The sequence below is a fragment of the Galleria mellonella genome, unplaced genomic scaffold (assembly GCF_026898425.1).
Source record: "Galleria mellonella isolate WM207_F2 unplaced genomic scaffold, CSIRO_AGI_GalMel_v1 utg90, whole genome shotgun sequence".
Lineage (NCBI taxonomy): Eukaryota > Metazoa > Arthropoda > Insecta > Lepidoptera > Pyralidae > Galleria > Galleria mellonella.
Window position 1 is genome coordinate 1,654,997 of NW_026442172.1, and position 17,346 is coordinate 1,672,342.

The window sequence follows — 17,346 nt, forward strand, 5'->3', positions numbered from 1 at the left end:
ATTTTAATATGGTTACTTTATAGATATTAATACAAGGTAAATGAATTTGTAAAGAATACTTTGTTTTAATATCTATAATTGCTTAATATTGATTTTCGGATAAAGTTTTTAATGAAGTAATAATTTAATCGTTTAAAAAGTAGTTTGATTCTACCGATCGCTAGATGGCGATAATCATTGATGCTTGATAATTTTAAGTTCTATATATTTTATAACTTAAAACATTTATAATTTTAAAAATGAATACGTAGTATCACTATTTAGTTTATAATGATTAGATAAGTACACAACTCTATTGATTATTATTTTGCTTAAATGATAAAACAACGCTCTCCAAGTCTTTTTTTTTTTACAACACAGGAAGCAAACGAGTATGCGGCTCACCTGATGATACCGCCGCCCATGATCACCCACATTATCAACAGCATTGCAGGTGTGCTGCCAGCCTTTTAAAAAGGAATATATTCTTTTCTTGACGGTTATGATGTCGATTTGTTTATATAATTATAAATTAGGTATTATTTTAATATATAAAGTTGTCATTAATATTGTTATGTTTTGTACCTGAATAAGTGACTTTGTTATTTTATTTATTATTATATAGTTTTCGACCTGTACTAATGATATTAAATTTTCTTTTTTGACCAGCTGTTGCTCAATTTTTGATTATATTTCGGTTTAATGTTGATTTCGGTAAAATATTGCCTACAGAAAATGTATGTACGTTCAATATCAATAATAATGAATGCTTGTTTAGCATTTTGCGAAATAAAGTATTATTAGTAAATTATAAATATTTTTAATAAAGACCATTTTTTAAATAAATAATAATTTTAATATATAAATAAAGAATAATTTTTACCTTCTTAATGTAATAAGAACGTAAAAATATTATAACCGGGGTTTTGTCAGTTACGTATATTTTATGTCTTAGAACATCTTTATAATAATATTTTATACCTATTACTCTTTCCTTCCTTTAAAACTACACTATTTCTTTACCTACTACATAGATATATTATACCTACAAGTAATATGTATGCTTATAATATAATAAAGTTATTTTCTCACAACCTGTTCAGAGTTAAGACAACATTCAAGTTTATGGGGTTACAAAAAGCTTCGAAATTATCTAATTTTTGCTCAACGCAATACCCATATATCTTAGAATGGTAATAAAGCTGACGGCCCACACGATGTTAGTGCTTGGTACCTAATTATAGTATATATATATGTACACAACATCATGGTTAGAGCCTATATACCTCTGTTACTTTTAAGATAATAAAATATATATCTAGTCATATTATGGATATCACATCTATTATCAGCGGCGGCCTTGCCCATTACGAAGCTCCGGGCGGCAGGTCTTTGCGAGGCCCTTTGTCCTTCGTGAAAAGTATGTGATGCGCGTGTGATGAACTAGGTCTGGTTAATTAACTAATATATATCAAATTAATGTAAAATTTTCCATTGATTAAAAAAGCTATGTCTTATTTCACATTTTTTTTTTACAATTTTTTTTATTTGTATATTTTAGTGTTGGTAATTTTGTATATTCGTGATTAAAATGCCTAAATCGAGAAGTTTTTGCAACTTGCCTCTAGACAAAATGTTACTCACTGGTTGTTTAAAATTTGCTTGGGTTGTTACGCGAGGCCCCGCAGGAGCGAAGCCCTGGGCGATTGTCCTGTTCCCCACCCCTTAAGGCCGCCACTGTCTATTATACAGTATCGCTTAATACGTGAGGTGAGGATGAAAAGGCAGGTCAGTTAGCCCATCGTGACGAATTTAACGATAAATTAGTCACGATAGTTTCCAGGGGGAACTGCGTGGAAATCGACCTGATGGGGTATATTGATAGCAATGGGGACTAACCTCCCAAATACTAACAATCCTTACCCCCACTTAATACGTTACCGCCCATATTACCTAATGATGTTATAGATATCGCAAATCTGAATTCAAATCTGAATACAAGTAGTAGTATTTACTTACCAGAGAGAAAGGGAATGTTAATATTAAGGATTTAATAGCCCTATTGCTAGTAATAAAACATATCATGCCAACCTCCACGCGATTCCCTAAGCAAACTATTCCCAAGTTATTCTGCCACTGCTTCAAACTGTTGGTTCTGGAAATCATCGTGTTTAATTTTCGATGTCACGAATTGCGCCAATTGTTATTGTTACCTATCAACTGTCACTGACAACTCGCCAAGGTATATTGATAGCGCAAGAAAAGTTGGGTTACCTTTTCAGTTTAATTTTATTAAAATAGACAATCATATGTATATCAAATGTATTAATAAGTCAAACAAGATCTTATGTGTATACAAAAATTTTTTACAGATAATTCCGATGATTCTATCATTATTCCGACCTACACAATAAAAGTGCAATCAAAATATTCTAGTTCGCACACTTCTGCCTTCAAAATACGAAGTAGGTACGTAAACGTACCATTGATCAAAATCGTTTATTTGATCTGTAATCCGATTTTTATAAAATAAATGGCATTCAAACAAAAATACTTGGAGAAAAAACAAGTTTCTTTTAACATTGTTGACAATAAATGTACCCAAAGAACTTTTTTGTTTGTCGGCATGTTACAAAAGTTACGGTAGAAGTTCGGCAGTCGTTTGTATTCGAATAAAAGATCTCATATTTTGTTTTGATTTTTTGATACAAAAACTAAAGACATGGCACTTTTGTAAAATCGTCGATTCAAAACAGAATTGCTTGGAACAATTTATAAATATGATATGTGTTGATACTAAAAGAGACGCCGTCACATGCGAATTTTACACTATGAATAGTCAACGTTATAAAGTTTGATTCAATGAAGATTTTTATTGTAATGTTATAAAAATAAATATAAAAAGCTGCTATTACATATCTAAGTAATACATACTTTTATACATATATTTATACATTAGGTAACTATTTATATTTTTTTTTATTATTAAACTTCATACTTATTTAACGTAAATAGACATACTTTATATACTACTACTACATCCTTATTGTTATTAGATAGGTCAATTAATATCTACAGTGCATAATAACTTATTTTTATTCAACTAAGAATGACAAACAAGCTGACGGCCCATCTTCTGAAAAGTGGTAACCGTTACCTATAGACATTAACAGTACCATAGACAAAACAGAGTACAGTTTCTACTATGATACCCCCCATGCATTGCCATTCCTGAAGACTAAGGTATTATACCTCTGTACCCTATAAATTCGCTGCCATATCAACGCCTTCATACCTTCAAACCGAAATACAGCCATGCAAACACAACTGCTTCACGGTAGACACACGAATACGACAGAGGTACTCAAGCAAACGACTTTTGTACAAAGTCTCTCTCTAGTTTAATTCTGAATTAAGCAGTAACTTGTATTAAAATATATGTACAGTAAGGCTCGCCTTGTGGTTCCAACATAGAATAGGTCACCCCTTCCTTTCCCGTGGGTGTCGTCGGAAGCGACTAAGGGAGGACGAAGGATGGGCATCAGCGTCCCTTTCTTAAAACTAAGGGGGAGGCTTCAGCAGTGGACAGTTAAAGACACTTAAAATTTTTTTGGTGGATGAAAATGGAATGGTAACCCCGCCTACGCTAACGGGATACGCTGGCGGAGCACCAGTGAAGGGTGATTGATGAGAATGAAAACAGGCCAGTTAGCTGATCATGATGAATTCATCAGGAATTAACCATGATAGTTTCCAGGGCGATCCACGACGAGGTCGACCTGGTTGAGTATATTGCTAGCTAGAAGAGAGTTTTTTTAATGGATGATAATGGAATGGTCACCCCACCAGCGCTAACGGTATACGCTGGCGGGACACCAGTGAGCATTATATTGCTAGCAATGAGACTGGTAGTCCGCATAACTAACAATTCCTTCCCCCTCTCCTATGAAGAGTTACTTTATAATGAGAGTTATGGTTGGAGTTTGCGTGACAGAATTCGAAATGAGATTATCCGAAAAAAAAACCATTATCGATATAGCCCGAAGGTTAAACAGGCTAAAGTGGCAATAGGCTGGTCACATAGCTCGAAAAACTGACAAACGATAAGGAAGAAAGTTTCTTGGGTCGCAATCGTGTACGGGCAATCGCAGTATAAAACTATCCGTCACTAGATAGAATGACGACCTGAAATCCATTGCAGGGAATCAGTGGATGCAGGTGGGTCAAGATCATTCCTTATGGCTATCTTTGGGAGAGGCCTATCTTCAACAGAGTAATGATAATCTCTGATATGATGATGATAATGAAGTTGTAACTTGCAATGATTTTTTCGGAGAATGGTCGATTAACAAGCGCGCGATTCACCTGATAGTAACTGATTAATGCAGCCCAAATACACTAACGACAACACTGAAGTTCTCATTGCATTATCGACCTTTAAATATACCTGTATGTTTTTATTTTGCTGACAATCTCTTTGATGTATATACCTATATAACAGCAGTGTATTAATACTCGTCTAATCGTACCGATATTGATTGATACACAAAAATTATGTTGGTATATTATAATGTAAGAGATACATATACATAGAAATAATTATCAATTATCAACCTATCTACGATTCAATTAAAAAAAAATATATTTAAGTAGAAAAACAATTGAAATCCCTGTTGTTTTAAGTACTTAATTAAATTATTATATGTTCATACTTATATCTAATTGAAACATATTATAGTAAGCATTATGTTAACCTATAAACATGTTAAGAAAAGGGTCGATAGACAAAAAACAAAACGCAAAAATGACAATATCCCATAAACACCTGAGTTTATGGACTTAATGAAAAACGACAGGCCTTTGAAATTCGTTTCTGTGATGTTAGACAGGAATCGCCATTCTTTTAGAATAAATTTATGTGTTTTATACGGCTCGTTTATAAATGCGGCACTTTTATTGGCCGCGAGACGTTTACTGATTAATAAAGTGGGTGGAGACGCGGAAGAAGGCGCGATAGCTCTTCTTAGAAACTATATTATTTCATTAACACTGGATATTTTTATTTAATGAACTCTTCAGGAGGGAAACTTCTATTCGACTTAGCTTTAAAGCTCTTTTTTGATCAAAAGTTGTGCAACTAGGACAAAAGTATATTTTCATTTACACAGTACGCCTTTACCTACTAATATTTATGTATAGTATGTACTATGTATTATATTATTATTGTATTAGGTATATTAAACATAAATTATATATTTAGGTACTTATATAGGTAGTTTTTATAAATTTATAATATATAAGCAATGTATTACAAATCTTAAATAAAATTAAAAGTTCAATCACTTTAGTTTTCATCATTGTGAATCTTTATTTTGAATTATCATAAATTTTGTTTTACACACATTAAATATTACTTTATACAACTTATATATATATATATATATATATATATATATATATATATATATATATATATATATATATATATATATATATATATATAAACTTATATATACTTATGTATATAGGTGCGACTGTATAACAAAAGTTTAGTAAAGTTTGAGGAGTACATGGCAAGCCAAAGCATCCGCATTGCCGCATACCGACTCGTGCGTTTCGACATCCAATCTGAATTACAATGTATGGTATTTACAGCCTAAACCCCGCTCCCACCTTCGCGTCCGTATCCGAACGGAATAAGAAGCGAAACTTTACTGTTAACTATTGTTCGGGGACACACAAAACAATGTATTTTTTCCCAATATGGATGTACGATTATGTCAACATGTGTGATTTGTTTATAAAATAATGACTATCACCATGGATGAACTATAACGCTTTGGGAATTGCAAGAAGTAATGGCGTGCTCTCAGCATTTTAAATTGAATCCGGGAACGCTGAGTCCGATTTAGTATTTTAGTAACTTTTGTTTCATAATATTTTTATTGGATAATAAACCCCACTGCAAAAAAATAGGGTATTTATATCCTTTTTTGCATTACTTATGTGTATAATGTTTTTTTACAATAAAATTACCATAAATATTATTTCCATAACGACCCATTAACGTTTCACGACGTGATACGAGTCTTTCCTCACATATATGTATATATGTTTATATATTTACAACACAGAGGGCAAACAAGCATGCGGCTCACCTGATGGTAAATGACTACCGCTGCCCATATAGAGGAAATATATTTTTTGTGGACAAAAATAGAGTGCAGGTTGATGTAAAGCCCTGGTGCATCCACCTGTACTAAGGGTATGTAATAGAAGAAGTGAAGCACGGAACAATAAGAACTAAGTCAGGTAACTTGGATGGAAAAGGTAACTTTTTGAGTAATAACCGCGTTAAAGACAATTCGAAGGAACTAGGTAAATCAAAAACGATCACGTAATCGGAATAATTTCCGCGTAAAGCGGACTAGCAGCACGACGCCGATGGTAGGACCAGGGTATTGCATCAGCGGAGAGGTTGCGGTAGCTGTGGTTACATCAAGCGTTTATTGCGTCTCCCACTGTTACCCAATGCAGACGGCAAACACCGGCGTCCGTGCCGGCGTCAGGCCTTGCGTGTCTTAACATGGATGTTTTTGAATGTGACGAAATAAAAATTGCACGCTAACTTCTTTTGTATCGCGTAATATTAAATTATATGAATATAATATGATGTGTTTAGTGTACGAAATGTTAATGCCAAAATAAACGGATACTAACAACAGCCGACGACAAACGTGAAGACATGTAGGGACGGAGCTACGGAGGGATATTTTTTACTTTTTACTTTTTTTTAACAAACAAATTATGTTTAGTAATTGCATTTATAATTCTGTATTAATTATATCAACACAAATACAAATATCTTGTGAAAAAGAAAAAGTAAATTTCACGGGGATGAAATCACGGAGAAAAAAGTTTAATAACTTTTTTGTCCGTGATTTCATCCCCGTGATCGGATCAGAATATGTTAATTGACCGTGATAAAAAGTAGTCTGTCTTTTTCCATCCCAAGTACTACATGTAGGGCAATTTGATGATTGGTTATGTCGTTAAGGCGTTAAAAGTTAGCATAAAAACAAACAGAGTTTCATATTTATAATATTAATAAGAATACTATAAGTAAAAACTAATATGTAATAGTAGTTTTATACTATAAGTAGTTGTATATCGCTCTAATTTAATTCAAATCCGTTGATACGTATGATTAAGTAACAAAATAATAAAGATTACAAATTTTATATATATTTACAGTGAACTAGCTGACTGGATAAATACTGATTTCCCGCTTTTCACCATCTAATGGAGATATTTTTTCTTATGGAAAATTATGTGTACCCTATTATTTAAGTTAAAACCTTAGATTATATAGATAGTGTCTCCAAATGCTTCGAGAAAAGCGGTTAACTTTTTCATACAAATTTGTGTGATAAATAGTTATGACTGCTTCCTTTATATCTTCTATATTTATTTTATTTTATAATTTTTACGTCATTTTAATGCGTAAAAACTCATTTTATTTATTAAATAATTAAAAATAGATTTGTCAAGATACTCGGACATTATGTGCGTAAATATAGAACATTGATAAAAACAATTAAGCTAATTTGACAATTAGCTGACAAAAAGTTGACCCGTTTTTCAGACTCGATGCTCTATCTATATAATCTAAGATTAAAACATACATATTTGCCAAATTTCATTAAAATCAGCTGAGCAGTTTCCGAGATTAACGTGAGTTATATATTAATATATTGTATAACAACTATATTAATATATTTTCTACCTTCTATAATTGGGCTATAATATTTCATGAACGTTAAAAGTTCCGGCTGGTTTGTGGAAATGTCAATTTTCCCCGTAAGTATGCGCAGGCGCATGGGCGCACGTGGCCTGGAGGCAGATGGTAGCTAAGCGGGGATAGGACAGGGTTATCGATCGATCCATTTAAAAACAATATATATACCTAGAATATAGAAAACAATAAAACCTTCTACTGAAATTTTACGGATTTTGTTGGAGAAATCAATAAATATTTAATTTAAGCTCATTGGTAAGACCGATCAGGAAATTATACGTTAGATAAACATTATATATTCATGCTTCGTATTCATAGATAAGATAACAATTATTACTCTATTATTTTACTTTAACTAAAATTACATTGTTTTTAATTTTGTTTTCTTAATTACAAGTGACAACCCTAAATAGGAGTCGCTGACCGCGCATACGCGTCGCCTTGCATAAGGAGCCGCCTGTCTTTGTATTCCGGTAAAGTCGCGGACTCCCCAACTAGCGAGAATGGTGCGAAACTATTCATGTTGACACTTCTCGAGTACTTGTTAACAATCGTTATTTTTTTTGTCATTGTCATATTGATGAGGTACCTGCCGGTATTCCATGAAAGAGGCGCATATCATTAACGAATAGCAGGCGCAACAAAGCATAACAGAACAAAACTGATCAATTCTAACTTGGGGACTACAATATGGAAAAGTCATTGACCCTGCCAATTAAGTAATAGTGTACTCGTATTCTTCTGTATTCTAAATTATTAATGTGATAGGGAAGTGTATTCACGTCTACATGATACATATACTTTACCATCAAAAAATCATTATTTCGGTATGAAAATGGGAATGTCATGTTTATAAGCAAGAGATACCACTTTCTATCAGATGTACTGTCAGCTTGTTTACCATTCTAAGTTGCATAAAACAATAGTATATTTAAGAAAAAAAAAAGAAAACCCATAATGCCTGTGATAAATCGACACGTTACTTTTAAAGATTTTTCTTTCAAAAAATGTCAAAAAATCCGAGATCTTGTTTGTGCTTAATATATTTGTGTTTACATATTCTTTAGGTACATTTTCATAAACTTTCTGTACCTCCTGGTAGGTTCTCTCTTATCAGAAAATCTTTCATTTTTTAAATAACATCGAAATCGAAAAGATTTACAATTAGACTAAACTTTATTATATGTTACATGGTATTTTGCCTAATTTTGGATTCATACTAATTTTGTTATGATTGAACTGAGACTTCTTAGTAGAAATAATAATTACAGGCATAAATAAACTTTTGTGTCACCTATAGAAGCTTTTGATAACTCTTAAAAAGCGGTATCAGTTTTACTGTCCAAGACGACGTATTATATTATATATATGCCATTAGTATGCAGTAAAAGCGTTTAGTTCCTGTTGGCGATGTTCCCGCATTCACTAAGTATGGTAATTTAATTGTATTGTACCTACATTCACGGAAAGGATTGCCAAGTCCGCAACAATAGGGAGACGGGAAAACCCTTTGTCCATTGTATATTTTATATATACATAAAATGCCATTGACTTCTTTCTTCAAAAAACATGTGTAAACGAGAAAGAATAATAAACTTTATAAGTGATAGTAAGAGTAATATATAACTGGATAAAAAAATAAGTAGTCGTGAGTTTATATCTTGTTGATACTTTGAAATTTTAATCTGAGCTAATTGATATTAAAACATGCCTGTGAATATATTTCACCATACAGTCAAGAGATACAAATAAGTACAAATACAAACTCCTTTGTACAATCCTCGATACATGAATTAGTAGAATTCTCGAAAATAATATATTCTATGTTATTTACTAATAATATGTAGCTAATAATATAACTGAAAAAAATTATAAAATCGGATGAGTAGTATTTGAATTTATCCATTACAAACAAATAAGTAAATATTTTCTCTTTATAATATTAGTATAGATATGCATGAAGATGACACTAAAGAGCAAACGAATCTATCGGAAAATACATTAAAAAAGAAGTTGTCGAAAGTTGCTCTCTAGTTCTATTCATGTATGCGATAGCGTTAACAAGTCTATTAATATATTTATTTGCTTCTTTTACCAAGGAAAGGTTTTGTCAAACTTTTTACGCCTTCATTATATCACATTTCATTAAACAATTGTATTTAGTTTTTCAAAATTTACATTTAAATTAGAATTCCCAATAAAATTCGTATCTATGTGCCTGATATTTTCTTTATAATATTTTATTCATTTAAATTAATTACTTTATTGAGCAAAATAAAATATGGCACAAAAGGCGGACCTATTGCTAGTAGCATTCTCTACCAGTCAATCTTTGGGATGAACAGTGAATCACGAACGCGGTACTTCATTATTAGGATAGGTAAAGAATATAACAGCTATTAATATATATCTATACACAATAACTAATGTATACTTAAATAACATAAATTGATGATGATTATTATTATTTATGATATGCTACTAAATAAATATATAAAAATATGACTAGCTACTATTGTTGTAATGAGTTCATAAGGTGAGCATGGACTTGCATTACATTACATTTTTAGTTACTTAATTAAACAAATTCAGCCGCGTCTACGTTTAAGACGACCTGGGTCAATATGATTTGAATTATACCTATGAATAATATAGTCGTTATATAAAATACAGAATATACTGTCATTGTACATGTTTTTAGTAAAATTAACTACTACCGCCTTATATTACGTATGGGTGTCATTGTAATATCAATAATGTACCAAGAGTGCCAAGACGGATTTCCCCGCTATTAGGTAATAGGCTTTTCTTGATTAGAGGGTCGTTCACTTTGATCACTCGCATGATATAGATTTTTTTATTGATGATAATGTAATAGTAATAACCAACTGCGCTATCAATATTCATGGTGATTCGCCAGTGCGTATTCACTGAAAGGTGAGGATGAAGTAAGACTGTTGACATGTGTTGGCTCATTATGATAAATTCAAAAATCATTATGGTTTTATAGGAAAAGAACGTGGAAGTCCATTTGTATGAGTACATTACCAGAGGGAGACTTTGTACAAAAGTCGATTGCTTGGGTACCTCTGTCCCATTCGTGTTACAACCGAGAAGCATTTGTGTTTGCATGGCTGTGTTTCGGTTTGAAGGGTGGGATATGGCGTGAATTTACTGGGTACAGAGGAATAACATCTGAGTCCTCAGGAATGGCAATGCATGGGGAGTATCACGGGCGAAACAGTATACTCTGTTATGTCCATGGAACTGCTCATATCTATAGGCAACGGTTGCCACTTTCCATCAGGTGGGCCGTCAGCTTGTTTGTCATTCTAAGTTGTATAAAAAAAAAAACATTGTTAACGCTATTGCTGCCCCATGCTCATTAGTCTCCATTACTAACAATTCCTTCTTCCAACATCATATATTTCATAAGTTTAGTAAGATGATGTTATTACTAGATACTATATAATAAATACTGTACCTATACAAACTTATAAATATGACTCGTGCTGAGATAATATATTAGGTGAATAAAATAATAAACTGATACATTCTACCACGGTAATTTACTTACAGTACGCCGATATTTCAACCCTGTTGCAAGAATCATGATCACTATGTAACTGATGAAATGTGGATACAACTTAAGTGCAAAAATATCTGTTTACCCCTGTTTAACGATTATTTTCATCAGGAACATTACTTGTATATTATATAGTCAATACACGTATTTTATTTTACTCTTAATTAATCGAACATTTATATTAAATAATTATATTAATATAAAGGAATTAATATAAAATTATGGATGAATGAGTATACTTTATTTGCATTATATAATATAGGAAATAAGCAAGACAATTTACAAACACAACGATACAATTGTATAAGTACAGAAAACTGTTTGGCCATCACTGAGCTGAAAACTGTTAAAATTAATAGATACTCGTAAGAATCAAATAATAATGTGTGAGATAACAAGAATTGATTCTCTAAAGCGATGAAAAGCTGATATAAAGTATTTACTATATTCAAGATTTTCAATATAGAACTGAAAAATATGTATTTTATTAGTCATGAAAAATACCTAAAGTGATTAAGTTTTTTCTACATTAGAGGCCTATAGCACAGATAATATAATACTATACTAGCCTATAATAAGTTTCTTGTTATAATTAATTGTACTTGTATCTATCATTAATTATGACTAACCTCAAAAAAGGCATGTGTATAATTCTATAATGCTCATATCTATTATAAATATAAAAGTTTATATAGATATTTGATAGTAAATTAGATAAATATTTGTATATAATTTCAAACACAAGTGAACTTATAATAATTACGGTATTTAAACACGTAAGTACGGTATTGAAATAATAGATTCATTACTTTCAATACCTTACCAACGTTCAATACCTTAATAAAAAGAAGAGCTAAACAATAGCGCCAAACCAAAAACTATCGGCACCTACTACATATTTGGTGCTCTAATTGGTCGTGTCTGAAGAATTTTAATTACAACCTTATTTTAATTTAAAATAAAGTATAATATTCTATAGCATTATATATTTCAAGTGGATAGAAGCACACGTAATGTTTTATTAAAATAAAGCAACAAATCACTTAGAACAACGCGGACAGGACTCAAACTCAAACATTCAAATTAATTCAGTTGGAATGTCTTGAATGTATCCACATCCTTGTATGGACTGTATGTGTAATGTGTTACAAAACAATAGGCAGACATAGTTCAAAGTATTAGGAAATAATTGATGCATCTAAAATTGTAAATCAAATAAACGCAATGTCGTTAGACAAAAAAAAAATATTTTGAGATTACATAGTAACATAAAAGTAGGTATACACGATGTCTTATGTTTTTACGAATACAGGTTTAATCCCTAGACGTTAGAGCCTATTAAGCGATGTTTACTACTTTCCATCGAATAGTCCGTCAGTCTGTATTATATAAATAATAACAATGATAATATTTGTAATATAATAAAAATAATGACAAATATCATAAATATAGATTTTAAAACATCAATGAAAGTCATTTTATCACTAGATGGCACAACGAAAATTAGGGTTACGTCTTAACTAGGGCTAGGTTTACGTCATCCTTCCTGATTCGAACTTTCAAGGAGTGCAACACTTCCTGCTTCTGTATTTTCATAGAGATAGAAACTTGGATTCTTCAAGTAGACGTGGAATATTTATTCATTCATTTAAGTCTTGCCATCACTTTTCATTAGGTATATCAAGACCAAGTCAAAACCAATATGCAAATCCATTGAAAATAAAAAATGGATATATTCTATTTTTTTTAAATAAGTGGTCAAATTAAGTGGTATAGCTATAGCTATACCAGACTAATAATAAAAATATGACAATATAAATGGATATATCCTATTTATTTAAATAAATGGTCAAATTAAGTGGTACAGCTATAGCTATACCATTTAATTTAGTCACCCTCAGTTCATCAAACAGTATCAACAAATATAAAATATAAAAATTAGCTATCTAATTAAAATCAATATAAATTACATATGTAAGTCTATTGCCTGCTTAAGTATAACATGGCAGGATGTGATTAATTATTTTTTCCTATAAACATATTAAATGATTTCCGACACTAAGATCGTACAACTATATTAGGTGGGTATATGTATGATGATCATGACGGTAGGACACCATATAAATTGTATTAATTGCATATTACTTTTAATTGGAATGAATGATAGTTACGTGACAGTTTATTCGAATTGTAACTTGTGCCAATAAAAATAATGTCCAACCTTGATTTTAACCGTTTTAAGATCAGAGTGGATTTTATCCAATCTGGTACCCGTAGATAACATCTTGATAGCGTCCCTTATATAATGCCAGGTTCAAAATTCGAAAAAAATCAATTCATCAGTTTACGAAATTTTATGTTTCAGATATTCATGTGTCATAGATTCATATTTATATAGATGGTTGGTGGAAAAGTGGAGTTCAATTCTCTTATTTTAGATATTTTGGTTATGCTTACATTATAATGCACCTATTATTTTAAGGAATACCTATCACGTAATCATCATCTTCTTACTCTTATCCCAATAATTTAGGGTCGGCGTAATATGATTTTGTCCATATTACAAAAAGACTTGGTTTTTAGTTTTACGACACACGTAATACCTACATGAATCTGAAAAGATGTACCCAGATAATAAATGAATCTTTTTGCCTATGTGGCAAACGTCGGCTATTATGATTTTTATTAATAAAAAAATATTACATTGTGTTAGTCCTTTACTAATCTATATCGTCATAGTCGTAGAATACTGACGGATCTTTATATGTAAACTTTGTCAGATCCGTCAGTATTCTACGACTATGACGATATGTACCGCAAACCGCTTACCATCAGGAGGGCTGTTTACCTTTTTGTGACTTCAGCAATTAAAAAAAAAAACGGCTCTGATTGATTTATGCTTATTTTTGAGCGAGATCATTTTTTTTATAACAAAGAAAGATATAATCAGGCACTCCATCCTTCAATATCCATTGGGTATTTTATATTCCAAACAAAATGACATAAGTTTACCCAGTTAGTAGACAGGTGGACGTAAGTAGCAAGTTCGATGCGCGCTTGCGGCAATCGCATGGAATACAAACGACGATATTTGGCGGTCAAAGCGTTCACAAACTACAAAAGTTTTATGTTCCGATTACACATGGCAACATTGACCGTCGAATTTACGTATCATCACGTACGCGCTATGTGAAAAATCTGTTTATAGCAATTGTTACTCGGAATTTTATCGTAATCGCTTCCGGTCACACATTTTCCTCGAATAATAAGACGTTGATTACATGTTATTTCTTGCGTTATTTTTCCACTTCATATTATATGAAGTCAATGTACACACGTGTCTGTATTGCGTTCATAAATAAAATACTTGTTTTTAGTAATTAGATATTTAAGCAAAATACTATAAATCAAAACAATTGCTTGCACTTTGAGAAATCATGAAACGAACCTCTGGAGAGACACCCGAAATAGGCATGCTAGAGCTACTTAGAAAAGCACGACATCAAAATTGGTCTAATGGAGAATCGAACCCGGGATATCGTTTAATATAAAGCAATATGATGACTAGTGTGACACAGATTTCCTCAATGAAAATAAATTAGTCTTATTCTGTAGTATTGTATAGCTAACATTACCTATTGTCAATTATTATTATTAAACATAAAAAAAAATCAATTTCATATTTTGTAATTTGTATTTATAATGAGTTTAGCCGCTCAACACTAGATGGCGTTACATGTAAGTTGAAATACACTGAACTTATCTGTAAATGAGTAGGTAAGTTCGCTTTTAGATTATAATTATGTAATTGATTATTTTATTTTCATATACGATAAAGAATAACATATTTGTATATAATTTACTAACTTACTTAGATCTACGCTTTGTCTAAATTTAAATAAGTAATTATGGAATGACAAATAAATTAATGGGTCCCCAATATGGAACGCGGTAACAGTTTCCTATAAACAATGACAGCACCACATGCTACAAATCGTATGTAATCGTATTCCTACTGTATTGTCATTATTGAGGTTTTGATTGTTATTCACCTACTCATTTTAGGAACTCTACAAATATAGAGTGATAGCAGCCTACTCTGATAGCGACAGTACATTACTGCCTTCTACTAAGTTTTCCTTCATGAAGGTAGATAACATAGTTCGTTTTAACAGAATTTAATCAAATATTTATTGAAATTATCACAGAAACGCTATCTAAAACATATCTAAAGATTCAATCAATTGATAGATTTTTATTTGTACTTCTAATGGACACCAGTAAACTGTCTTTAGGTCAGGTTTATTATTAATTTTTCGTTAATTTATATTTTCATTAAATTCTTTTGAAAAAGACTATACCACCCAATAGTGGCTCGGGCCACAAACGCTTGGAAATGCGTTATGACCTGACTCTTATCGCGCCCTCTACAAAGTAAGATTGTTCTTAGTCTGAATATAGTCAGTAATATCTTGTCCCTTGGTGGTTATATAGATCTGAAAGTTAGAAACTTACATTGGCTGTGTGATAGACGTTGTGATATACAGCAAAAATTTTAATACTTCTGCTTGGGGAGAAAGGGATTTTTAGTAATGGAAACTGAGAATCCTATTGCTAGCAATATACCCAACCAGGTCGACCTCCTCGCGGTTCCCCCTGGAAACTATCATGGTTAATTTCTGATGAAATTATCATGATGGGCTAACTGGCCTGTTTTCATTCTCATCTATTACCCTTCACTGGTGCCCCGCCAGCGTATCCCATTGGCGCAGGCGGGGTTACCAGTCCATTTTCATCCAATAAAAAAAAAAAACTTCTGCTTCTAGAGCATAATTCTCTCAGTGCTGCATGGTTACATTGTACTTTTTGTAATGCAACAAAATCTTCAGCCTCTATATCTTTAATTTCAGTACTTCACTCTCATCATACTTTAAACTCACAAAGGCATGTAGCCGCTGGGTAACAGAAACAGCAAGTACCACCGGACGTTTAGGACTTTATTATATTTAATGTAGTCTAAATTATTCATCTAATAAATAATAATTACTAAGATATCTAATAATAATATCTAATATAAATTTGAAAATTCGTTCGCTATCTTCCCTTCACTTTTGAACTTAGTATATTACACATTGCCTATGAATACTTCATAAATATAGTCCTTAGTTGTCATTGTACATAAACACATGCGTAAATATATATACATGTAGGTATGCACCGAACGTAGAATGTTCTTTGTTTAAACGGTCATTTTTGAGTCAGAAAAGTTAGTTCGAGACAAAAGGCAAAGAATAACCGCCCTGAAAAAATATACATATTTATTTATTCTTATGCTATTACTTATATCTACAGTGATTCAGTCAAAAAATACATGGTTCTCTTATATGCTCTCGGCCATTAGGTATTTTTGAATCCCACTAATAATGTGTTATAGGTAGACATTTTTGAACCTATACCTAGTTCCCACGATATTGCCTGAATGCTTACCAAACATTACATTAGGTATCTATATTTTATTCTAGTCAGTACTGACATGTAATAAAGCATGAGTCTAGTTAGTTGACATGCAGCCAATGTCTTTGAAATTCCAAATTAGGTATCTCATCAAGTTCCTTTATAATACAGAAACATGTTCACTATCAATATAAAGCATACTGCAGTTAAGCGCCTACAACGATATTTTAATTTTATTGCGATACAGGTAGGTAGGTATGTATATATATATATTCTTTATTGCACTTGTAAGTTACATATAAAATAATCAATTTATAAATGTTGTATATATCTGACAGAGATCTCTTCCAGTCAACCCAGTACAGTAAGAAAGCATTTTGTTGTTCTTAATCTTTTTTACTTAATTTTAATAACAAAATACAAACAAGCATATATCTCTGATATATATATTCCTATATAGACATTTTTTATAAGTATAGCGTTCTATGTCATCTATAAAAAAGCCCTGTATAAAAGTAAAAATATTATT

General features: G+C 31.6%; 1 protein-coding gene across 1 annotated transcript in view; it reads left to right on the forward strand.

Annotated features, from left to right (window-relative positions):
* The window catches only part of LOC113509131 (transient receptor potential cation channel protein painless-like), a 31,235-nt gene extending 30,475 nt beyond the window's left edge, over window positions 1-760 (forward strand). The window contains exon 2 of the transcript XR_008253723.1: window positions 361-760. The gene's annotated coding sequence lies outside the window, so the exon portion shown is untranslated. The remainder of the gene's footprint in view (window positions 1-360) is intronic.
* The last annotated feature ends 16,586 nt before the right edge of the window (window positions 761-17,346 follow it).